Consider the following 27,359-nt stretch of genomic DNA (forward strand, 5'->3'; position numbering starts at 1 on the left):
TGTCTTGTTAAACCACTCTGAACTCCACCACTCTTCCAAGGGGCATTAAAACTGTCTTGTTAAACCACTCTGAACTCCACAGCTCTTCCAAGGGGCATTGACATGTTGTTTTTAATTACCTCTAACCTCCACGACTCTTGCAATGGGCATTGCATTTCCTCCTAATTTTTGTCAGCTTTTGCTTTTCAATGCATAGGCGAGCACTAAGGGAGACCCACTCCCCAATAATGGGTAGAAGGTTTTTAATACGCTGTAATCCACGTCTGTTTCAAGGGGCATTGCAGTGCCTCATAATTTTTGGAAAGCCTTCCATTCCCTGCTTAGGCCAACAGTATACAGGAGACCCAGTTGCTATAAATGGAAAAAACGGTTTAGTTAAGGCCCTCTGACCTCCATGTCACTTCCAAGGGGCATTGGAGTGCCTCGAAATTTTTGGTAGGCATTGCATTCACTGTATGCCTTATAACTGTGTAGCTGAACCGCTCTTTTTGGTACAGAAACATATCCTACAAGACATGTGTGGTTGGCTGGCCTGATATTGATGTGAATGGTCCCTGTTCCTCCTGCTCTTTCTCCTTTGCCACCACCTCATCCATCATTCATCACCTGAAGCTTTGTTTTAACGGGAGTCATAGAACTGGGATAGTAGCAGGAAAACATCCAGCAATCCTCGAAGGAGGTAGAATATGCGCCAAAACGCTGACCACCTCAGGCCTAGCTGCTACTACATACATGTGCTTGTGACGCGCCCCCTGGGACATATTCCTTTTTGAGGGGAATACCCGGCACCGGATCAGATGGGGGTTGTAGTCTCCGAGCGGCTGTGACCCGGTCCCGTGCCCAGGGCGTCAAGCTCAGTGTGATGTGGCAGTTCTACAGATGTTACTAAAGTTCTTTTGTGTCGACTACGCCACCCGTTGTGATGCGGTCACTGTGGCCGCCGCTGCAGCAGGGTCCGCTGAGGCTGATGGTGGGTGCGCAGCTTGGTGAAATAACCCCCAACGGGAGGGGTATAGCCTCAGAGGGGACAGGCGCAGAGGATGGGGGTTGTGGTGGTGTAGTGCAGACGGCAGTGAAGACAGAGTCGGGTTGTGCAGTTAAGGGTGTTTACTTACTGCAGATGTTGTACTGGTCACTCCAGCTGCTAGTGACCACCCGAGCCGTGCTGCGTCCACCAGGTCCTGGATCCAGCCAACCCCCAAACAAGTCCGGAGCGTGGCCCTGAGCTCTCCCTCTGTCCTTTCTTCAGCCGTCCCCACCAGTGATCCACCTAGGTCCAGCTCCCTCGGGCCTTCTGTTGGGACACCCTTGGCCCTGGGTTCCCTGACCCTTCATGTGGTGTGCCTTCGGGGTGAATGTGGTGGGTGACCGTGGCAGACACTGCCCACGGTCTCCGGTCTCTGGCTGGGGATTGTTTTTACCCCCACCAGTTTGGGTTCCGGTACCCTTTTGCTGACTCCTCACCCGGTGCTCTGATTTGGGTTCTTGGGTCCCTTCTCTTCTGTGCTCTGGGTCTTTCTCTTTCTCCTCTCTCACTCTGGGTCTTGGTCTTTCTTCTCTCCTCTCCTGACTTGTTCTCTGCAGCTGATCCTCTCTGCATCTGACTCTCTGCGTCTGACCCTGATTCTAGTTGGTGCCCACCTTATATATCCCTCTATGTGTGAGCTCAGGTGACCAGCACCCAATGAGCTCCTAACTTTACCCAGGCTGCTCCCCCTATCTGCCCTTACACTACATGGGATGTACCACCCCCCTCCCACTCCAGCCAGGAACAGACTCGGTCGTACCTGCACATTTCTAAGTGGGAGTACCGTCGGTCTGCTCCTCGGAAATGGGATGTGTGTAGTGCATGCAGCCTACCGAGCTCAGTTCCACACTCCTTCCTTACCCGGGAGTGGAATATCACACCTCTGGGTTGAGGTGCAATACCCCTGTAGCAGCCGAATCCTCAGGGTGCTACATTCCCCCCTGGTAAATCACAGCACGTCCTCGGGCTGTAAGACATAAATAACACCAAAAACATACAAAATTTTCATATAAACATAATAAAACATATAAAACATTATATATATAACATATCTTAGCAGATAAAACTTTCTCGTCGTCTCTTGTTTCTGGTTCCTCCTCCGGACGCTGTGCACCGTGTGTCCGGGAAAAGTGCGACAGTCTCTTAGAAAATCTGGTTTTCTATAAAACCGGTAGGGGGCGCTTTAGGACGCGCAACTATATACAGGGGAAGTTGGCCGCTCTCAGTCCTCGGCCAGGTAGGGAGGGAAAGGGAATGGCTGCTCACAGTCCTCAGCCTGTGGGATTAAGGGGTTAACGGGTAAACAGTTCACTGGTCCCAACGGGGACTATTTTAGCAGCAACGGTTCACTGTGCCCCGACAGGCAACTATATACAGTCTCTACTCCCGTCCTCAACGACGGCTCCCTCCTGCTTTTTCTTAGTGATACGGTGTTGCTTCAGACCCGTCCGGGTCCTCTGGCTCCTCCTCCCCGTACCGCAACTCCTCCTCCGTCAAGCGGTGTACGTGGAGGGCATAAGGTCCTTTGGCACACTTGTGCCGGGTGAAAGTGACTTCGTCTCCGACGTAGAGGTCACGGCCTTTGTGACCTTCCGGCAGGTGGGACTCGACGTCTCTGCGGGTCACAAAAACGTCACCGCGGTTGTTACGGTCCCGAATAAAGCCCCACCCATGCTGCGGGTTGAACTTTATCACCGTCCCGATGGTGCGGGGACAGTGCGCTGCACGGGGGTTCCTCCTAGTCCGGCTCTTCTGCTCCGCGCTCCGGATTTGGGCCTGTTGTTCTCTGACCCGCCTCTCCTCCCGTTCTCTCGCAAACTCTGCTAGCTGCTGACGACAACACTCAGTACGCTCAGCGGCGACTGCCCGAGTTTCTCCGGTGAACCCCATCAAATCTTCTCCCGTGGGGTCCCACACGAATTGGGCTTCTTCTAAAGGAGGCGAGACCCGAGTCACGGGCTTCGGAGCCGGGATCAGGGGCTCACACAAGGGCCCTAGTCTTTGTTGCCGCTCCAGCTCATGGTATCCTTCGGGCCAGATGAAGGGCCGCCCGTCCGGCCATGTGAGCTGGCTGAAGAGGTCCTCCCCCAGGTGTGGCACCCTTGGTATTACAGGCGCGGGCGCGGTGGTGGTGGCGCCCGGGTTGCCCAGGCCTTGCGGCCAGGCCTGGGGCACCTGGAAGGTGAAGGGCACCGTTAATACGGCGGCGCCCTGGGCTACCTGGCCTTGCGACCAGGCCGGAGGCTCCGCGGAGGTAGGGGGCGCTGTTGGTGGTGCGGCGCCCGGGGGTACTAGGCCTTGCGACCAGGCTGGTGGTAATTCCTGCTTTGTCACGCTCCGGATCGAGGCGCGTGACGTCACAGGGGTCGCTGCGGCGGCTTCCGGTCGGGGCCTAGTCCATAGCGGTGACATGGCGGCTACGGGCACAGCAGGGGGACTTTCGGGCTCTGCGACGGGGAGCTGGGGCAGGTAAGCGGTGTCACGGCTTGGGGTATAGGCATCCCCTTTACCTGCCTCCATGCGTTCGGCTCCCTCCTCGGCGCCGTCTCCGGCCTTGGGTCCTCCCGCGCCATCCTCAGAGGCGGTCTGCTTCCTCTTCCAGGGTAGCGTGCTCCGTTGACTGGTCTCTGCTTGCTGGGCCATCTCCCGGCTCCACTCCGCCAGTATCTCACGCTGTACCCGGGCCATCCTCCTTGCGAGGCCCTCCAGGGCAGTTTGTGCACACTCCCGGTCTCGGGGGAGCTGCGCTAAGATCTCCGCTAGACCTAGCGGGGTTGTGGACTCTAGCAGGCTCCTGACCATCGGGTCGGTGCTGCTCTGCTCTGCTTCCTCGGTCTCTAGCAGACTCCTGGCCAGCGGGCCGGTGCTGTTCTGCTTTCTCTCCATCTCCGGGTGAGCTCCTTCGCTACTCCTCGTTAGACCTCTTGCCTCCGGGTGCGCTCGCTCTAGACTGCTCCAAGCGGCACCCATCTTTTCTCTTCTCTTTCGTCTCCTCCCACTTCGAGGGCGGTCCCGGGGCAACTCGGTGACTGTCAGCTCCAGGGGTAGTTCTTTCACGCTGACAGACACCTCCAGCATCACAGTCTCTGTTGGTGGGGGCGGTTTCCACTTTTGGCGCCATTTTCTGTCCCGGCCCACGATGGGAGGTGGCCTCTTGCCCTCCTTTGGCACGCCCATAATGGCGTCCGCTGCTCTTCCAAGGCGGGAAATCTGCGGTTTTGGCGGGAAGCTTCGCCCAGTGGCGGGAAACTCTGCAGATGGCGGGAACAAGCTGGAAATGGCGGACAATCGGCGGGAAACGACTGGTGATGGAGTCCGATGGCGTGGACCCTCCGGAACCGGCGGGAGACTTCTTTCTGAGGTAAACTTGCACTTTTCTTCAGGCACGCAGTACCCGGGTGTTGCGGGCACGTAATCCTGCCGACTACGCCAAAGTTGACGCGCCCCCTGGGACATATTCCTTTTTGAGGGGAATACCCGGCACCGGATCAGATGGGGGTTGTAGTCTCCGAGCGGCTGTGACCCGGTCCCGTGCCCAGGGCGTCAAGCTCAGTGTGATGTGGCAGTTCTACAGATGTTACTAAAGTTCTTTTGTGTCGACTACGCCACCCGTTGTGATGCGGTCACTGTGGCCGCCGCTGCAGCAGGGTCCGCTGAGGCTGATGGTGGGTGCGCAGCTTGGTGAAATAACCCCCAACGGGAGGGGTATAGCCTCAGAGGGGACAGGCGCAGAGGATGGGGGTTGTGGTGGTGTAGTGCAGACGGCAGTGAAGACAGAGTCGGGTTGTGCAGTTAAGGGTGTTTACTTACTGCAGATGTTGTACTGGTCACTCCAGCTGCTAGTGACCACCCGAGCCGTGCTGCGTCCACCAGGTCCTGGATCCAGCCAACCCCCAAACAAGTCCGGAGCGTGGCCCTGAGCTCTCCCTCTGTCCTTTCTTCAGCCGTCCCCACCAGTGATCCACCTAGGTCCAGCTCCCTCGGGCCTTCTGTTGGGACACCCTTGGCCCTGGGTTCCCTGACCCTTCATGTGGTGTGCCTTCGGGGTGAATGTGGTGGGTGACCGTGGCAGACACTGCCCACGGTCTCCGGTCTCTGGCTGGGGATTGTTTTTACCCCCACCAGTTTGGGTTCCGGTACCCTTTTGCTGACTCCTCACCCGGTGCTCTGATTTGGGTTCTTGGGTCCCTTCTCTTCTGTGCTCTGGGTCTTTCTCTTTCTCCTCTCTCACTCTGGGTCTTGGTCTTTCTTCTCTCCTCTCCTGACTTGTTCTCTGCAGCTGATCCTCTCTGCATCTGACTCTCTGCGTCTGACCCTGATTCTAGTTGGTGCCCACCTTATATATCCCTCTATGTGTGAGCTCAGGTGACCAGCACCCAATGAGCTCCTAACTTTACCCAGGCTGCTCCCCCTATCTGCCCCTACACTACATGGGATGTACCACCCCCCTCCCACTCCAGCCAGGAACAGACTCGGTCGTACCTGCACATTTCTAAGTGGGAGTACCGTCGGTCTGCTCCTCGGAAATGGGATGTGTGTAGTGCATGCAGCCTACCGAGCTCAGTTCCACACTCCTTCCTTACCCGGGAGTGGAATATCACACCTCTGGGTTGAGGTGCAATACCCCTGTAGCAGCCGAATCCTCAGGGTGCTACATTTGCATTCCAAGGAACAGAAAGTTAAGGAGGTGGATGGCCTCATGTTCATGAATAATTTACTCGTTGTGTAGGAGGCCGACCACTGCTGTTGTCTACCTTCTGAACTTTGTGTTGAAGCCTGATTGACCCAGGACCCGCAATCCTCTATGTCTGGAGGACGTGTTGCATCCCAGTGTCCAACTGTGTCCCGGCTTCGACAATATTAACCCACTGTGAAGGCGTCAGTGAGATGGACCATTCCTGGCCACATTCACTTGTCCACGTGTTTGTGGTTAGGCTGTCCTTCCCACTAAATGCACTGGGGAGGGCACAGGTAATGTTTTGGTATGCACGCTTGTGTATAAGGCGCACCGGGACAAATAGGGGCGGCTGGGGACCGTTTATGGACACCCGGCCACCCCCAAGCGGCTGGGGACTGTGTGTGGGCACCCGGCCGCGGGGCGGCTGGGGGCTGAGTATGGACACCCGGCCGCCGGGCGTCTGGGGACTGAGTATGAATACCAGGCTACCGACGCAGCCATGACGTGGTGGCCAGATTCCACCTCCACATGCCTAAAAGGCCCAATTTCAAGTGCAAGCAAGCTAGCAGTATGGTATTGCAGCCTGGGGGTGGGTGGCAGGCTGCATACTTGCGCTTGTATTGCAAGTTATGGGGGAGGTACAATTGAACACTGCCCTGGGACAAGGACTTGCACGGGGATAGTTGCAAGTCTGCATCTTCTGATGCGGCAAGTATCACTTCTGATGGGCACACTTTTAGGCAGTGAACTGGGTGTCAGAGATGCTTCCAGGGGTCTTCCCCATGCTGTTCTAATGTCTTTTTAGCACTGTATGCATGTGTCACACAGCACATGGCCAGATAAGGTTGTAAAATGTTAAAATTATATTTCCCGGTGAATGCATTTGTCACGGTTGAAAGCAATACAAACGTGCAAAAACGCATAAAAAATGCTACTTGTGAACATAGCCCAAGGTGTGGAGGAGTATTTTTGTTTTTGGTTATTTATTTTACCTTATACACAAGTCTTTACCCTGGAAAGGAAGTTACTTAACCCCTTTCCGACCTGGTCAGTAATAGTACGCACCAGGTCGGGAAGGCCGGTTCAGCGGGGGCTCCGGCGGTGAGCCCGCACTGAAGCGAGCACATGTCAGCTGATTATTGGAATCGCAATCCACCCGCGGCTGTTAACATGTTAAATCTCTGACAGTGGCATTTAACTCGCGCTTCCGGGAGTCCTAAGCCCCGCCCATCAGTGACCCCGTCACGTGATCGCGGGTCACCAATGGGTGGGCATGACAACTCAGGGTCTGCAGCAGACGCCTGTGGTTGTCATGTCTCAATTGCTATGAGCGCCACCTAGTGGTCAGCGCTCATAGCAAGTGAGCATTTCTCCTGCATACAAGCGATCTGCTCATCGCTTGTATGCAGTAGAAGCAATCAGACAACTGCTGCTTCTAGTCTCCTCTGGAGACTATAGAAGCAAGCAGAAAGTGTAAAAAAAAAAGTTTTTAAAAAAATAAAAAAAATAAAAGTTTAAGTCACCCCCCTTTCGCCCCATTCAAAATAAAATATATATATATAAAAAAAAAACCACATACACATATTTGGTATCGCCGCGTTCAGAATCGCCCGATCTATCAATATAAAAGAAGAATTAATACAATCAGTAAACGGCGTAACGATAAAAAAAATTTAAACGCCAGAATTACGTTTTTTTGGTCGCTACAACTTTGCAATAAAATGCAATAACGGGCGATCAAAACATCAGATCTACCCCAAAATGGTATCAATAAAAACGTCAGCCCGGCACGCAAAAAATAAGCCCTCACCTGGCACCAGATCCCGAAAAATGGAGAAGCTAAGGGTCTCGGAAAATGGCGTCATTTTTTTTGTTTTTTTTAGCAAGCTTTGGATTTTTTTTTCACCACTTAAATAAAAAAGAACCTATACATGTTTGGTGTCTATGAACTCGTAACGACCTGGAAAATAATGATGGCTGGTCAGTTTTAGCAATCTGTGAACGTGGTAAAAAAAGGACCCAAAAAACAACTGTGGAATTGCATTTTTTTGTGCAGTTTCACTGCACTTGGAATTTTTTTCCCATTTTCCAGCACATGATATGGTAAAACCAGTGATGGTGTTTAAAAGTACAACTCGTCCCGCAAAAAATAAGCCCTCACATGGCCATATTGAACGAAAATTAAAAAAGTTCTGGCTCTGGGAAGAAGGGGAGCAAAAAAGGAAAACACAAAAACAGAAAGACCCATGGTCATTAAGGGGTTAACATATTTCACAGGAAAGCACTTTCACTTTCGCTTTTGAACCTTTTATTGTGAGCCTGTAAAAGTGGCTTAATACCTCTGACCACGTTGTTGACAGCAGTGACCTGGGGGTCAGAAATGCTTCCAGGAGCGATCCCCATGCTGTCCCCATGTCATTTGAGCACTGTCACTATCGTTTTGGGCACTTTTTAGGCTTTCTACAGACTGCCGGGGGTGCCGCCGCAAAAATGTTCGGGTCTCCCATAGACTAACATTGGGCTCGTTGCTCGGGTCGAGCACCCGAGTATCACAGTGAGCTCGGCCCGAGCTTCGAGCACCCGAGCATTTTAGTGCTCGCTCAACACTAGTTACTACTCTCCGTTTTATAAAAGTTTTTTATTAATGTTGCACCATTACATCTATTTAAATAACCTGGTTGGTCTTGTATTTTTTCTGCATTAAGCCCTTTTTTGGCCTTCCCGCTCAATTGTGTATTTTAATTTTACTGCTTGTGCTGGCAAACTGGAATAGAGCTCGCAATTGAACATTATTACATCACTTTTCTGTAATTTTTATCAATTATTAATTGATTGTTCTTTCAGTGTCCATTCTCAAACAGTTTGTTTTCAATGAGTGTGTTTTCATAAGCTTTTTAGCACAGTGGTAATCTTTTTGTATTACCCTTTCTCAGTTTTTCATACTTGCCCCTCTCATCCGACCCCCTGCAGGCACAGCGCCACTTCTGGTATCCTGGACCTGCACTACTGTTCTATTTTGATGGCCGTGGAGCTACAGGAAGGCTACCTGCGTCGAGATGAGGGGCGCTGATGGCGGTGCGTCGGCGCACAGTGGTTTGTTATATTCTGGGCCCAGTGAGCAGAAGCTTCTTTGCTTCTGCTCACTGGGCCTCATACACTAGTAAGGGTGGTAATGCCCTGAACGCGGCCCTGCATGTAAACATGCACCAGAAAATAAAATACAGAAAAATCAAAAGCAGATACTGGAAGGTTATGAGAAAAAAAGTGGTAAAAAAAAGTCCATAAAGGTCCAATAGGTCACTGATAGCATATACAAGAACACTAAGCAACCAATAAACAGATAAGAAACCTAAAGGAAAGTGACAGGATGCCCACTGCGCCTGATGCATGTCTTGCACTCAAGAGGGTTCGGAAAATGGCACCAGAATCCATGGAAGAGAAATGTCACAAGACCTGAGAAAGAAAATAATTTCTGTACACAAGAAAGTTGAAGGCTACAAGAAGATCAGCTGCACTTTACTTATCAGACAGATACTGGAGCAAAAGTGACACAAAATGTAACAAAGATGGAATTGCAGCATCTCAAAGCGATGGCTAGACGACCACAGTAGTCACCAACTAAATAGGACCATCTACTGGTGAGAAGGTGGAAGAAAATCTACACGTAAGTTCACGGCAGTTATCTAAAGAAGTATAAAGCTGAACCGGGGGTAAGTGATTCAAGTGACACAATATGGCGCTCACTACAGAGGAATGGCATGCATGTCAACAAAGGAAGCCGCTCCTAAAGCCCAGGTACAACAAAACCGCCTACAATTTACCAGAGCCCAGGCTGGAAAATATCAAGACTTCTAGGAGTCTATACTCTGGAGCGATGAGAACAAAATAAACGTCGTCACAAAGATGAGGAGCACAAAGAAAACCGCACTGTGCCTCCATTGAGATCTGATGGTGGCCATGTCCTGTCCTCATGTGGGGACACATGAGCTGCTGATGTCGGGCTACATTTAATTTCGGCCAACATAGGGGGGACTTTAATAATGTATGTGGGTCACATAAGTGAATATTATTATTGTATGGGGGCAACATAGGTGGACATTATTAATGCATACCAGGGAGAGGGGAGGGAAAGGGGAATCAGCTCACCAGATCTGGCAAGACTTTAAGAAGCAACAGGAAATCACCACAAAAAAGACCCCCAGGGCAGTGCTGCAAACCAACATGGAAGATAGATATAAAACGTCACAATTATTAGTTCCCTTTTTAAAAAGAAAATGGTGATAACGGCATACCACATACAACTCAAAAAAAAACAATGTGTTTCAACAATAAGCCTTAATCATAGTGTAACAGTGTTGGTTCGCTGTTGTCAAATAGACATATGCTTCGATCACATGTAACAGCCAATTACAGTGCATTAGTGATTTCCATTTATACAACTAATATCAGGTGAATTATAACCAGGTAAGGCATGAAAGATGAAGCAAGCTAAGCATACTGCAAAATTAAAATCCATTCTTATATTACAGTTGTGCTCAAAAGTTTACATACCCCGGCAGAATTTTTCCTTTCTCGGCTTTGTTTCAGAGAATAGGAATGATAACAAAAAAACTTCTTCTCCACTCATGGTTATTGGTTGGGTGAAGCAATTTATTGTCAAACTACTGTGTTTTCTCTTTTTAAATCTTAATGACAACCAAAAACATCCGATTGATCAAAAGTTCACATACCCCTGTTATTAATACCGTGTATTGCCCCCTCTAACATCAATGACAGCTTGAAGTCTTTTGTGGTAGTTGTGGATGAGGTTCTTTATTTTCTCAGATGGTAAAGCTGCCTATTCTTCTTGGCAAAAAGCCTCCAGTTCCTGTAAATTCCTGGGCTGTCTAGCATGAACTACGCGCTTGAGATCTCCCCAGAGTGGCTCAATGATATTGCGGTCAGGAGACTGAGATGGCCACTCCAGAACCTTCACTTTGTTCTGCTGTAGCCAATGACAGGTCAACTTGGCCTTGTGTTTTGGATCGTTGTCATGTTGGAACGTCCAAGTACGTCCCATGTGCAGCTTCCGTGCTGATGACTGCAAATTTGCCTCCAGTATTTGCTGATAACGTGCTGCATTCATCTTTCCTTCAACTTTTACCAAGTTGGATCATGGTCCTTTTCATTCAGTAGAGATTTGATGAGTAAGACTATTTTATTTCCACTCTTTGTTACTTTTACATCTTAGAGGAAAGCAAATAAGTAAAAATACCCTTAGAATCTTCATAAAGTATAAACCACATTTATGGATCCGTACATCTGCTGGAGCAGCCTCCTAATAGCGACAGTCTTACCCTGCGTGCTTACAGGGGACGACGCACCGGTAAACGCTTCCACTTTCTTTTACACATTTTTTTCTGCTGGCAGCACATTATGGTAATGTATGTATACAAGCAGTATAATCGTCAAGATTGCCTTGTTCATGCAGTGAAATGTTACACCTAGGCACAAGATGATCCGTGTATCCGAAATCCTGACAACTTAGACTCATAATGAGAAGCTGGTAATTGCTGTACATGCCTCCTGCGTGCGGTAATGAAACGCGCCGCTGCGAAATGTGATCCTTACCGCTCTTCCTGGTTGAGTAAATCTGTTGTAATGTATGGACACAACGGGGAGAATCTAGAAAATGATTTGTTCTAGTTTACTGACATTGACAAATTGTGAATATTGGTGAGTGTTCTACTTGCGCTTAAAGTTACTATTATTTTTTTTTATTACTCTACTATATTTATGTTTGAAAAACTGAGACAATGTAGTAAAGTCAGGCGGGATGTGCAGGGACACCGATGATCCAATAGAATTCAGCATACATTATAGCGTAAGGCCACTTTGCACTGAACAGGCATTATTATTACTGATACACAGATACATCTGCAAACACAATTATCCAACCCCCGTCCCATCCACATGGCAAATTCAGTTACTGGCAAAATGTACTAACTTTCTGCTGTTTGCAATAAACCAATGAAAGATGAACAATGTTAATATGTATCTGAACACGACTAATATAACAAATGGTTTATCCAAATTCACCACAAAATGCCACTTTTACTGACTCTTGCAGTCTCCAAGTCTCTCACCAGCATTTGTAGTACTTAGTAGAGTCCCTCTGGTTGTTATAACCTGCTGCAGAAGGCATACATGGCCAGATACTTCTGCTTCAGGCAGCATTTATGGGGAGTCTTAGCACAGTCCTCAAGGGTGTTGTCTTATAGCTCAATAATATTCTTAGGTTTTATATGGACGCCTTCTTCACATCCCCCTAAAGTTTTTCTATGAGGTTCAAGTCATGTGACTGTGATGGCTGCTCCAGAATCATCAAGAACTTCTTCTGAAACTGAACCTTTCTGCCATGTGAGGTATGATCGGATCTTGTCGTGTGGGAAGATTTAACCACATCTGGGCTTCAACTTCCTCATAGGAGCCATGATGTTTTTAGTTGCGGACGCAAATAGAAGAAGCTCCTGTGCAAGAATGGTATATGGGCCCTTTGTGGTACAGTAGCTCATCATATTGCACAATGCTACCCACTCTGGAGGTGATAGTGGAGCCCCCTTAGTGGGTACTGTGCAGCTGCGCAGGTTGCACCAATGTTATGTCATCTGCCGGATGTTTTCTCTCAGAATTTCCTGATACTTGATTGAATCCACTTTGTCCTCCACACTTTGCAGATTTACAGTGTCAGAAGAACTAGAGCTGGCTTAGAGCATTGCCAAGCCCCCACTGTGCTTCACAATAGACATCACGAAGCCCCGCCTTGCTTCACAATAGACATCACTAAGCCCCCACCATGTTTCACTAAAAGCATCACTGAGCCCCTGTTGTGCTTCACTGTAGGCATTGCCAAGTTACCACCATGGATCACTGTAGGCATCATCGAGCACAGCTGTGTTTCACTGTAGAGATCACAGAGCCACCACCATACTTCACTATAGACATTATAGACATCACCAATCCCCAGCCATGATTCACTATAGACATCATCAAGCCCCCACCATGCTTCATTGTAGACATCACTGAGCTACCACAATGCCTCATTGTACATATCACAGAACCCCCACCATGCTTCACTGTAGACATCACTGAGCCCATGTTGTGCTTCACCGTAGACATCATAGAGCCTCTGCCATGCTTCAATGTAGACATCATCGAGTCCCCGTAGTGCTTCATTGTAGACTTTACCGAGCCCCCACCATGCCTCACTGTAGATATCACCGAGCCCCTGCCATGCCTCACTGTAGATATTACTGAGCCCCTGCCATGCCTCACTGTAGACATCACCGATCCCCTGCCATGGCTCACTGTAGATATCATCAAGCCCTCGCCATGCCTCACTGTAGACATCACCTAGGCCTCACCATGCTTCGCTGTAGATATCACCGAGACCCACCATGCTTCACTGTAGACATCACCGAACCCAAGCTGTGCTTCATTGTAGACATCATCGAGCAACCGCTGTGCTTCATTGTAGACATCATCGAGCCCCCACCATGCTCGACTGTAGGAATCAAAAAGACATCAACATAAACATACATAACATGCATCATTCTTCCTACTCCAAACATAGCACTGATCCATAAACCCAAAAAGTTCCATTGCTCCACAAAACAGAATGCCAAAACTTTTGTGGCTTACTTATATGGTTTTGAGCCCATTGGTGCCGATTTTTCTTGTGCTTTTGTGTACACCGTACACATGGCATCTTGAAGTTTTACTCCTGGAGACCTTCAACATTTATTAGGCCCCTCAGAAAACAACCACTAAATCTTCATGCAAGTCTTTTGCAGTCAATCGGGGAATTTTGACTACCAATCTCCTCAAGAATCTTGTAGCATCTTCCTCTTTCTGCCATGTTCAGGTTCTGCCACCGATGCGCCTATGTGACCTCTGCTTCCAGCTGGATATCAAGGAACATTCACTGCAGCTAGATATATTTGTATCCATTTCTTTATTTGTGCATCAATATCCTTTCTGCACATTTATGAGTCCGAGTCCCGCTATTACCTTTTGTTTATGCTCCAGAAGACTATGAATATCCATCATCTTTCTACTGTACATCTTCTATGAGACCCCAAATCCCATCCACCATCTTTTGGAATGCTCTATGAACAGAACTGTATTTTTTACCCAAAACTAAGTTATTTTAATAGCCGATGAAAATGTTGGAACATTTCTATGAAAGCTCATTTTACATTAGAGTCTGCTTATTCACCCAAGCTGGTTTTATGTACAAGATGGTGCATTTAGCTTCAATATACGCTATAAAATGGGCTAATGTTAATTTTATACCTGTTTCATTAGCCGGAATCTTTTCCTCTAACTCTAATGGTCATTATCTGTGTTGTAACATATGTTCCAATGACCATAATTCTTTTGGCTATAAACTTATATTGCTAAGGTCACACTAAACATTAAACACTATCCTTATGAGACCTCTCGTTACATCGTTTTTACGACATGGACTTTTTCCTGCTCTCGTTTAAGAGCTGGAACTTCTGCCAGTTGACAAAATTTTATCCTGGAAGAAGTAATGTGTTTATAAAATATTTCCTCTGGGATATTATTGCTGAAGAAAATATGAACATTGTGTCCTTCAGGAAGCTGAGTTTCCGTGTCTGGTGGTGGTAGGAAGAGAATCGGAACATCATCTATAAAACCTGTTATTGCTGGAAACATCGACATGTTAAAAACACATAATCCAGAAATTTGGCACAAGGGAACATGAAGCCCAGGAAATGAGCCAAGATATGAAATATTTGCCTTCTGCAAGTTGCATTTAATATTTAATATTGAACACAGAACATCTGCCGGGACCTTAAGCAGATGTCCAGTTGTGGACCTGCCATTCAATAATGCATTCCTCTCATTCATTGTCCTCTGTGTTCTCTGCTTGGCGGCTTTTATATCTTTCCCACTAGAGTACAGATACGATGGACCTGTAACTTGTTATGTCTCACTGGGTGAGATGGATCCTCAAAGACTTTGGTCTGGTTGAGCAGTTGCAATACAGCTCAACCTGATGATATGGATGCTTTGAGTTGAATAAGTTGAAGCAACAAAGGCTTTAGAGGCTCATTGGCAACTGAAGGAACGAAGGTTGAAGAGGCAGGGTGACAGCTGGAAGTATGAAGGTTTTAGAGGTGGAAGACTCTGTGTAGGGAGAAGAATGAAGCACAGTAAGGACAACAGAACAGCAGAAAGGTTACATCAGTGTCGCAGGACTGAATAGGCCAGTAGTCTCACGGTTGAGATGGAGCACAGTTTAGTGTAATAGCAGAGCCCAGCAGTACAGCAGAGCAAGGTATGTCAGACTCAATTGTGGTGATGCAGCAGAGCCAAACAGTACAGCCCAGCAGTACAGCAGAGCAAGGTATGTCAGACTCAATTGTGGTGATGCAGCAGAGCCAAACAGTACAGGAGGAGTAGTCACACTTATGGCAATGCAGCAGAGCCCAGTGATGTAGAGCAGCTGTGTACGTCAGAAGGCAAATGTGCAGAAAAGGCACCAGGGGGCCCCGCAGAATCCCGCTGTTGCCGCTTCTTGCGGTGGATCCACACCCCGCCACCTGTCTGACATCACACTATGCCAGATGGAGCACATGATACGGATCTACCCTTTGCACCAACGTGACGTTCCGCACCCCCCTTTAAGGACGCATAAGGTCAGATTGGTACAGTTCTATACCATCACCTCCTGTTCACACGAGTACAGAGAGGCACCGGGGAGTGAGAAAAGGTGGTCCACTCAGTCACTGACGTGGCCCCACACTTGCTCACACCCCTGACAGGCCTAGAGGCTCTTTCACTGCTCCAGTGAAGCAGAGCCTTTTCGGCCTGGTAGAGTTGCCACCAGTCTCTATTTGATATAACAGACTTATATCGGACTAGAAAGCAGCCCGGTTACGTGTTCGTTGGACCGAACAACAGGCGTAAGGTTCGGGGGTCGAGATAAAAGAAGAGCCCAAGATTAAATTATATATTTAATCGTCATAAGGGCTCACTAAACAATCTACTATATACATAAGGGTTATACATATACAGTGGTCAGAGTTGCAAATACAAAAGCATGGTACAACAAGTATAAGCATTTCTTAAAGTCAATTACCAGATAGTAGGAAGGCCTGGCTCGGGGGATGGGTGGCCACATGGGGAAGTTGTTGGCCCTCACTTGGTTGGTGGATTTCTCCCACACGTCTTGATGTCATGAGCTCCCCAGGAGAAAGACCGTGGGAGGAGACCTGCAGGAGTTTTTAAACTCTCAGGGTCACTCCCAGGGCTGGATCTAACTCTCCACCCTCTGGTCTAAGCTTGCTACCATCTCCCGAATCCAAAATGGGCTCCTATTCTTTACCTGATGTTCCTAGGAAGCCGGTTCTGGAGTCATTGGATCCAGCTGGGCCCATGCTACGCGCGGAGACCAAACACAAGGGGGTTAGGGGTTTCCAAAAGGTTAGGGCATGTATGTTAGGCGTCGGTCTGGGGCTGGATTGGAAATGGGTCCAAGACCTTCTGTGGTCTCCCATTCCAGGCCAGCCAGGGCTGATGCTGCTCAGCATTGTTGTCAGCCCCAACACCTAGCTGTTCCACGAGCCCTGCAGATTGTCTCCCAGGCATTTGTGCCTAGCAGTGTTAAGCATAGGCTGCAGAGGGAGACAGGGCTCGTGGAGTCTAAGTCCAGGATTCGCCGCACTGAGCATGTCCGTGACCTGGCGGATCATGATTGGTGGGTGGGCACCCACCTGACTCGGTGACCTGGCACTCCCTGATTGGTCCACGGGTAACGTCACCAATAGTGCGTCGCTGGGCAGGGCTTAGTCTTTAAAAGGCCCGCCCACAAACTTGGCGGCGCGCTCTGATCATTTGAGCTAGCTGTTGTGGTGTGCACGCTTACTCTGGGCTCCTTGAAGAGCCATAGCTTTAGCTAGGCAGGTAGCTTCGCCTCGCTGACTGGCTCTAACCAGGGGGTTCGCCTTACACCCCGAGCCGCCTGTGAGCTAATAGAGCGGGTTTGCTCAGTCCGGTAGCACGCCGGCTGAGTGCTCGAATACCCGGCGGGAATCACACCCGCACGCTAGCGCCGTCTCCTTTAGCGTAGCGCCTGTACCGAAGACAGGGCTACTGCTCATAGTCCGGTCACACGTCTCCCTGCGGTTCTTGGAGATTGTGTGAACCGCTTTAGCGCCAATCCCCATAGCGTAGCGCCTGTATCAAAGACAGGGCTACAGCTGTTCCCACGGTCGCACGTCTCCCTGCGGTTCTTGGAGATTGTGCGAACTGTCTTACCCTTCTGTGTGCCTTAAACACGAAGGGCTAAGATAATTGTTAGGTGCTTTGCCGGTCGCTCTCTCCTCCATGCAGTTAACGGAGATAGAGCGTACCGCTTTACCCGGTCCGGTGTGCTGTTAACACGGACGGGTTATCTGTTTAGTTGTCGCTTTGCCTTTCCACCCGGAGAGTGTTTGGGAGCAGTTCTCTAGGCTGCATCGCGGACCCCGGGGTCGGTTGCGTTCCATTACATAAAGTTGTCTGCAACCGCTCCCCTTAACAGTGTATCTCCTTGTCCTTACGTGCTAGATTGAGCTGGGATGCAGTCTGGCATTCGCTATCTCCCCCTGAGCTAGAAAATCCATTTTGTGAAGCGCTGGCTCATATAGTTGTTCCACAACTTGGTATTGAAAGATAGTACCTTAACAAAAGATCGCATGTTAGGGATCACTACAGGGGGCCCTTCCAGTCAGCTCAGCTCACAGCTGCAGAGAGACACTCATACTGAAGCCTCCCTCCCACCTCTCCTACAGCTGTGGGTCGGATTATACTGTGCCTGGAGATCTGTATAAGACCCGACAACCAGGGCACATGTGATTATTCTAGAATATTCTTCACAGCAAATTGTACCAGAGCTTGGCTTGTCAGGGGACATACTCATACGAATGGGTTTTTTGGAAGCATCTTGATGTACCAGAGCAAAGCAGATGATGTTTAAAGTAGTATTCTGGATGCCAACTACCTGAATACTCAAAAAGAGATCCACTGCCTGAACTAGCCTATAAGGCCTAAGGCCACATGACAACTCAACCTACTGAAGAGAAAAGAAAGCAGGCTGCAGGAGCAGGAAGCATTGCAGCATTGGATGAGTAACATGACTCTAGCTTAGCTCCATTTTGCACTGGAATTGGTGATTGTCTGAAGTAAATACCCCAATCTCATTAAATGTCTGGCCTACTGTTTAGTCTTTGCTATACTTTACATGGCATCTGTTTACCATTAGTGCACATAATTCACTCTGTGTCTATTCTTGTGAGATTTGACTGCTGTGCATAAGCGCCAGTTAGATTCACTGGTACTCAAAAAGGTACTCAGAAATGATCAATCTTTACGTGATGTTAACAAAAAAAGTGTGCTTGTAGCAAATATACAGCAATCAGCACCGGCCTAATATAGAAAATCAGCAGACCAGCCGGACTGCTCCCATTGTTGTACAGTCCAGTTCCCATGCTCACTTAACCTTTATAGCACCTGTCATCAAATGAATGGTGTCAGTATGGACACAGCTGCAATACTCTGCATATTCTGACACCTTTCTATCCTTGCTGCAATACTCTGCATTCTCTTATAACTTTCTATGATAGCTGCAATACTCTGCATTCTCTTATAACTTTCTATGATAGCTGCAATACTCTGCATTCTCTTATAACTTTCTATGATAGCTGCAATACTCCGCATTCGCAAATATCTTTCTATCCTAGCTATGTTACTTTGCATTTTCTGACATCTTTCTATCCTAGCTACGTTACTTTGCATTTACTGACATCTTTCTATCCTAGCTGCAATATTCTGTATTCTCTGACATCTTTCTATCCTAGCTGGGATACTATGTATTCTCTGACACCTTTCTATCCTATCTGCAATACTCCGCATTCTCAGACAGCTTTCTATCGTAGCTGTGATTCTGCATTCGCAGATACTTTTCTATCCTAAATGCGATACTCTGCATTCTCAGACATCTTTCTATCCTAGCTATGTTACTTTGCATTTTCTGACATCTTTCTATCCTAGCTACGTTACTCTGCATTTTCTGACATTTTTCTATCCTAGCTGCAATATTCAGTATCCTCTGACACCTTTCTATCCTAGCTGCGATACTCTGCATTTTCTTACATCTTTCTAGCCTAGCTGAGATACTATGTATCCTCTTAAAACTTTCTATCCTAGCTGCAATACTCTGCATTCTCTTATACCGTTCTATAATAGCTGCAATACTTTGTATTATATGACACCTTTTTATCCTAGCTGTGATACTCTGCATTCTCTTATACCTTTCTATCATAGCTGCAATACTCTGTATTCTCAGACACTTTTCTATCATAGTAGTGATACTCAACATTTTCTGACACCTTTCTATCATAGCTGCGATACTCTATATTCTCTGACTCCTTTCTATCTTAGCTGCGATACTCTGCATTTTCTGACACCTTTCTATAGTAGCTGCAATACTCTGTATTCTCTGACACCTTTCTATCATAGCTGCGATACTCTGCATTCTCCGACACCTTTCTATCATAGCTGCGATACTCTGCATTCTCTGACACCTTTCTAACCTAGCTGAAAACTTTGACAATTTTTGATTTTTTTTTACTAAATTCAAATAAATCTGAACAGATTTGTTCATCTCTATTGGCTACTAACTACTGTTTGACATGAAGAGCCCACAAGACTTATCGTATACACAGAACACCTCACAGGACCCTCCATATACTGGGAGCACACCACACGATCTTCTATATACTGAGTAGACCCCACAAGAACCGCGCTATATTAGGAATTACCCATATGACCTGACATATCCCGGGAACAGAGAACATCCCACAAGTCCGGCGGTTTAGTGAGAACACCCCTAAGGAATTGTCTAATAATGGAAATAAGCCACAAGAGCTGCCTTTTCGGAAATACACAATATACTGTATCTAGGCTGGACACATATATAAATATTCTGTATAATCCTAAAGAAAATCACCATCTTGCTCAGTCTGATAATAAATTCTCAATTCAAAGTGTCAGAACATTTCTCGTCCTCATTAAGACATCATTTCTCCAGAGCCAGCTATTCAGATTTGCGCACAACCAAGAATCATTATCGTAAATGGTCAATGAAACACAATTCAGACTTCAAAGATTTATTTTTTGCTTCTCCCGATCTGTATAATAAATTAATCAGAAGAAAATCTTACTGTACAAACAACCATAGGGGTTTTGTGGTCATAGAGCGTCAGAAGGCGGCGAGGACTTAATTGCTGGGATTGTGTAATGTCAATGACATTTCGAGTCTCGTAGATGAAAGGGTCCATGTGTGATACATTATTGATTACACATTAAACACAAAATAAGTCAAGTACCTGCGCACACTACACCGTGTCTCTTATTATTGAGCTAATAAATCTGCCGCTTATCAATAATTTATGTTAAATATTTGCAGACTGACTTGATAGGATTATTGACGAGAAGCAGAAAATTATTACAGTCAACCAGTTCTGGCAATAACCGACAATCCTCTTATATTCTATGCAGAGGACAGGGGATGGTGTAAAGAAAAAATGGTGTTACTAAGTACAAGAATATAACTACAATGATACTGCTCCTATGTACAAGAATATAATCACTATAATACTGCTCCTATGTACAAGGATATAACTACTATAATACTGCTCCTATGTACAAGAATATATCTACTATAATACTGCTCCTATGTACAAGAAAATAACTACTATAATACTGCTCCGATGTACAAGAATATAACTACTATAATACTGCTCCTATGTACAAGAATATAACTACTATAATACTGCCCCTATGTACAAGAATATAACTACTATAATACTGCCCCCTATATACAAGAATATAACTACTATAATACTGCTCCTATGTACAAGAATATAACTACTATAATACTGCTCCTATGTACAAGGATATAACTACTATAATACTGCCCCCTATGTACAAGGATATAACTACTATAATACTGCTCTCATGTACAAGGATATAACTACTATAATACTGCTCCTATGTACAAGAATATATCTACTATAATACTGCTCCTATGTACAAGAATATAACTACTATAATACTGCTCCTAGGTAAAAGGATATAACTACTATAATACTGCCCCTATGTACAAGAATATAACTACTATAATACTGCCCCCTATATACAAGAATATAACTACTATAATACTGCTCCTATGTACAAGAATATAACTACTATAATACTGCTCCTATGTACAAGGATATAACTACTATAATACTGCCCCCTATGTACAAGGATATAACTACTATAATACTGCTCCTATGTACAAGGATATAACTACTATAATACTGCTCCTATGTACAAGAATATATCTACTATAATACTGCTCCTATGTACAAGAATATAACTACTATAATACTGCTCCTATGTACAAGGATATAACTACTATAATACTGCCCCTATGTACAAGAATATAACTACTATAATACTGCCCCCTATGTACAAGAATATAATTACTATAATACTGTCCCTATGTACAAGAATATAACTACTATAATACTGCTCCTATGTACAAGAATATAACTACTATAATACTGCCCCTATGTACAAGAATATAATTACTATAATACTGCCCCTATGTACAAGAATATAACTACTATAATACTGCCCCTATGTACAAGAATATAACTACTATAATACTGCTCCTATGTACAAGAATATAACTACTATAATACTGCCCCTATGTACAAGAATATAACTACTATAATACTGCCCCCTATGTACAAGAATATAACTACTATAATACTGCTCCTATGTACAAGGATATAACTACTATAATACTGCTCCTATGTACAAGGATATAACTACTATAATACTGCTCCTATGTACAAGAATATATCTACTATAATACTGCTCCTATGTACAAGAATATAACTACTATAATACTGCTCCTATGTACAAGGTTATAACTACTATAATACTGCCCCTATGTACAAGAATATAACTACTATAATACTGCCCACTATATACAAGAATATAACTACTATAATACTGCTCCTATGTACAAGAATATAACTACTATAATACTGCTCCTATGTACAAGGATATAACTACTATAATACTGCCCCTTATGTACAAGGATATAACTACTATAATACTGCTCCTATGTACAAGGATATAACTACTATAATACTGCTCCTATGTACAAGAATATATCTACTATAATACTGCTCCTATGTACAAGAAAATAACTACTATAATACTGCTCCGATGTACAAGAATATAACTACTATAATACTGCTCCTATGTACAAGAATATAACTACTATAATACTGCCCCTATGTACAAGAATATAACTACTATAATACTGCCCCCTATATACAAGAATATAACTACTATAATACTGCTCCTATGTACAAGAATATAACTACTATAATACTGCTCCTATGTACAAGGATATAACTACTATAATACTGCCCCCTATGTACAAGGATATAACTACTATAATACTGCTCTCATGTACAAGGATATAACTACTATAATACTGCTCCTATGTACAAGAATATATCTACTATAATACTGCTCCTATGTACAAGAATATAACTACTATAATACTGCTCCTAGGTACAAGGATATAACTACTATAATACTGCCCCTATGTACAAGAATATAACTACTATAATACTGCCCCCTATATACAAGAATATAACTACTATAATACTGCTCCTATGTACAAGAATATAACTACTATAATACTGCTCCTATGTACAAGGATATAACTACTATAATACTGCCCCCTATGTACAAGGATATAACTACTATAATACTGCTCCTATGTACAAGGATATAACTACTATAATACTGCTCCTATGTACAAGAATATATCTACTATAATACTGCTCCTATGTACAAGGATATAACTACTATAATACTGCTCCTATGTACAAGGATATAACTACTATAATACTGCTCCTATGTACAAGAATATATCTACTATAATACTGCTCCTATGTACAAGAATATAACTACTATAATACTGCTCCTATGTACAAGGTTATAACTACTATAATACTGCCCCTATGTACAAGAATATAACTACTATAATACTGCCCACTATATACAAGAATATAACTACTATAATACTGCTCCTATGTACAAGAATATAACTACTATAATACTGCTCCTATGTACAAGGATATAACTACTATAATACTGCCCCTTATGTACAAGGATATAACTACTATAATACTGCTCCTATGTACAAGGATATAACTACTATAATACTGCTCCTATGTACAAGAATATATCTACTATAATACTGCTCCTATGTACAAGAATATAACTACTATAATACTGCTCCTATGTGCAAGGATATAACTACTATAATACTGCCCCTATGTACAAGAATATAACTACTATAATACTGCCCCCTATGTACAAGAATATAACTACTATAATACTGTCCCTATGTACTAGAATATAACTACTATAATACTGCTCCTATGTACAAGAATATAACTACTATAATACTGCCCCTATGTACAAGAATATAACTACTATAATACTGCCCCTATGTACAAGAATATAACTACTATAATACTGCCCCTATGTACAAGAATATAACTACTATAATACTGCTCCTATGTGCGAGAATATAACTACTATAATACTGCTCCTATGTACAAGAATATAACTACTATAATACTGCTCCTAAGTACAAGAATATAACTACTATAATACTGCCCCCAGCGTACAAGAATATAACTACTATAATACTGCTTCCTATGTACAAGAATATAACTACTATAATACTGCCCCCTATGTACAAGAATATAACTAATATAATACTGCCCCTATGTACAAGAATATAACTACTATAATACTGCTCCCTATGTACAAGAAGATAACTACTATAATACTGCTCCTATGTACAAGAATATAGCTACTATAATACTACCCCCTATGTACAAGAATATAACTACTATAATACTGCTCCTATGTACAAGAATATAACCACTATAATACTGCTACTATGTACAAGAATATAACTACTATAATACTGCTCCTATGTACAAGAATATAACTACTATAATACTGCCCCCTAAATATAAGAATATAACTACTATAATACTGCTCCTATGTAAAAGAATATAACTACTATAATACTGCTCCTATATGCAAGAATATAACTACTATAATACTGCCCCTATGTACAAGAATATAACTACTATAATACTGCCCCCATGTACAAGAATATAACTACTATAATACTGCCTCCTATGTACAGGAATATAGCTACTATAATACTACCCCTATGTACAAGAATATAACTACTATAATACTGCTTCTATGTACAAAAATATAACTACTATAATACTACCCCTATGTACAAGAATATAACTACTATAATACTGCTCCTATGTACAAAAATATAACTACTATAATACTGCTCCTATGTACAAGAATATAACTACTATAATACTGCCCCTATGTACAAAAATATAACTACTATAATACTGCCCCTATTTACAAGAATAAAACTACTATAATACTGCCCCCTATGTACAAGAATATAACTACTATAATACTGCTCCTATGTGCGAGAATATAACTACTATAATACTGCTCCTATGTACAAGAATATAACTACTATAATACTGCTCCTATGTACAAGAATATAACTACTATAATACTGCCCCTAGTGTACAAGAATATAACTACTGTAATACTGCTTCCTATGTACAAGAATATAACTACTATAATGCTGCCCCCAGCGTACAAGAATATAACTACTATAATACTGTTTCCTATGCACAAGAATATAACTACTATAATACTGCCCCCTATGTACAAGAATATAACTACTATAATACTTCCCCTATGTACAAGAATATAACTACTATAATACTGCTCCCTATGTACAAGAAGATTACTATAATACTGCTTCTATGTACAAGAATATAACTACTATAATACTGCTCCTATGTACAAGAATATAACCACTATAATACTGCTACTATGTACATGAATATAACTACTATAATACTGCTCCTATGTACAAGAATATAACTACTATAATACTGTCCCCTATATATAAGAATATAACTACTATAATACTGCTCCTATGTAAAAGAATATAACTACTATAATACTGCTCCTATATGCAAGAATATAACTACTATAATACTGCCCCTATATACAAGAATATAACTACTATAATACTGCTCCTATGTACAAAAATATAACTACTATAATACTGCTCCTATGTACAAGAATATAACTACTATAATACTGCCCCTATGTACAAAAATATAACTACTATAATACTGCCCCTATTTACAAGAATATAACTACTATAATACTGCCCCTGTACAAGAATATAACTGCTATAATACTGCCCCTATATACAAGAATATAACTACTATAATACTGCTGCTATGTACAAGAATATAACTACTATAATACTGCCCCTATGTACAAGAATATAACTACTATAATACTGCCCCTATGTACAAGAATATAACTACTATAATACTGCCCCTATGTACAAGAATATAACTACTATAATACTGCCCCTATGTACAAGAATATAACTACTACTAGATGGTGGCCCGATTCTAACGCATCGGGTATTCTAGAATAGGTATGCGGCCGACCGGGCGCAATCAGCAGAGCGGTATTTAAATTTGGCGCCAAAATCGCTGATTGGTCGAGGCCAGCAACCGCGACCAATTAGCAAAGCGGTGTTAAAATTTGTCACCTATATCGCAGATTGGTCACGACCGGAGGTCGCGACTAATCAGCAGAGCGGGGTTGAAATTTGGCGGCAATAATGCTGATTGTTTGCGGCCGGCGGTCACGACCAATCAGCAGAGCGTTATTTAAATTTGGCGCCAATAATGGTGATTGGTCACGGCCGCGACTAATCAGCAAAGCGGTGTTTAAATTTGTAGCCAATAATGCTGGTTATTCGTGACCGGTAACCGCGACCAATGAGCAGAGCGGTGTTTAAATATGGCGCCAATATCGCTGATTGGTCACTGCCGGTGGTTGCGACTAATCAGCAGAGCGAGGTTTAAATTTGGCGCCAATACTGCTGATTGGTCGCGGTCGCCGGGCGCGACCAATCAGCAGAGCGGTGTTTAAATTTGGCGCCAATACTGCTGATTGGTCGCGGCCGGCGACCGCGAGCAATCAGCAGAGCGTTGTTTAAATTTGTCACCAAAATTGCTGATTGGTCGCGGCCGGCGGTCGCGACCAATCAGCAGAGCGGGGTTTAAATTTGGCGCCAATACTGCTCATTGGTCGCGGTCGGCGACCGCAACCAATCAGCAGAGCGTTGTTTAAATTTGGCGCCAATCTCGCTGATTAGTCGCGTCTGCCGTCCGCGACCAATCAGCAGAGCGTTGTTTAAATTTGGCGCCAATCTCGCTGATTTGTCGCTGACGCCAGACGCGACCAATCAGCAGAGCGTTGTTTAAATTTGGCGCCAATCTCGATGATTGGCCGCATCTGGCGTCCGCGACCAATCAGCAGAGCGGTGTTTAAATTTGGCGCCAATCTCGCTGAATGGTAGCGGTCGCCGGCGGCCGCGACCAATCAGCACAGCAGTGTTTAAATTTAGCACCAATCTCGCTGATTGGTCGCGGCCGGCCACCGCGACCAAAGAGCAGAGCGGCTTTTAAATTTGCCAGCCATCTCGCTGATTGGTCGCGGCCGGCCACCGCGACCAATCAGCAGAGCAGCGTTTAAATTTGCAGCCTATATCGCTGATTGGTCGCGGTCTGCCACCGCGTCCAATCAGCACAGCGGCGTTTAAATTTGCCGCCCTTCTCGCTGATTGGTCGCGGTCGGCCGGCCACCGCGACCAATCAGCAGAGCGGCGTTTAAATTTGCCGCCCATCTTGCATATTGGTCGCGGTCGGCCGGCCACCGCGACCAATCAGCAGAGCGGCGTTTAAATTTCCCGGCCATCTCGCTGATTGGTCGCGGTCGGCCACCACGACCAATCAGCACAGCGGCGTTTAAATTTGCCACCCATCTCGCTGATTGGTCGCGGACGGCCCGGCATAGTGTGGGCCCGGGAGCGGCGCTGCTTGTGCTTCTCCGTATTAGCGAGGACCGGGGAGCGGCGCTGCCTGTGCGGCTCCTTCTGCTGCGAGAAGCCAGGAGATGAGCGGCTACTCGCAGCAGAAACATCCCGACCGGCGGTGCCACTCCCCGGTCCTCCGTTCACATTTGCTGTCGGGAGATCAGCGAGCCAATCCGCTGATCTTCCGACGTTAGCCGCATGGAGGTCAGCGGCGCTGGTCGGGGTAGTTGTGCTGCTAGCACCGCTCATCTCCCCGCTGCATCGCCGCTGACCTCCATTCGGCAGATGAGCCGCTAACGGCCGCCATCTTTTTTCAGAAATCCCGCGGCGCTGATTGGCCGCTGCCGGACCAATGAGCGATGCGGGATTTCCTGGACAGACAGACAGACAGACAGACAGACAGACGGGATAAGACAATTATATATATAGATAATACTGCCCCCTATGTACAAGAATATAACTACTATAATACTGCTCCTATGTACAAGAATATAACT

This window comes from Phyllobates terribilis, unplaced genomic scaffold, assembly GCF_046119375.1.
Source record: "Phyllobates terribilis strain yellow unplaced genomic scaffold, ASM4611937v1 Scaffold_7__3_contigs__length_470593459, whole genome shotgun sequence".
Taxonomy (NCBI): Eukaryota; Metazoa; Chordata; class Amphibia; order Anura; family Dendrobatidae; genus Phyllobates; species Phyllobates terribilis.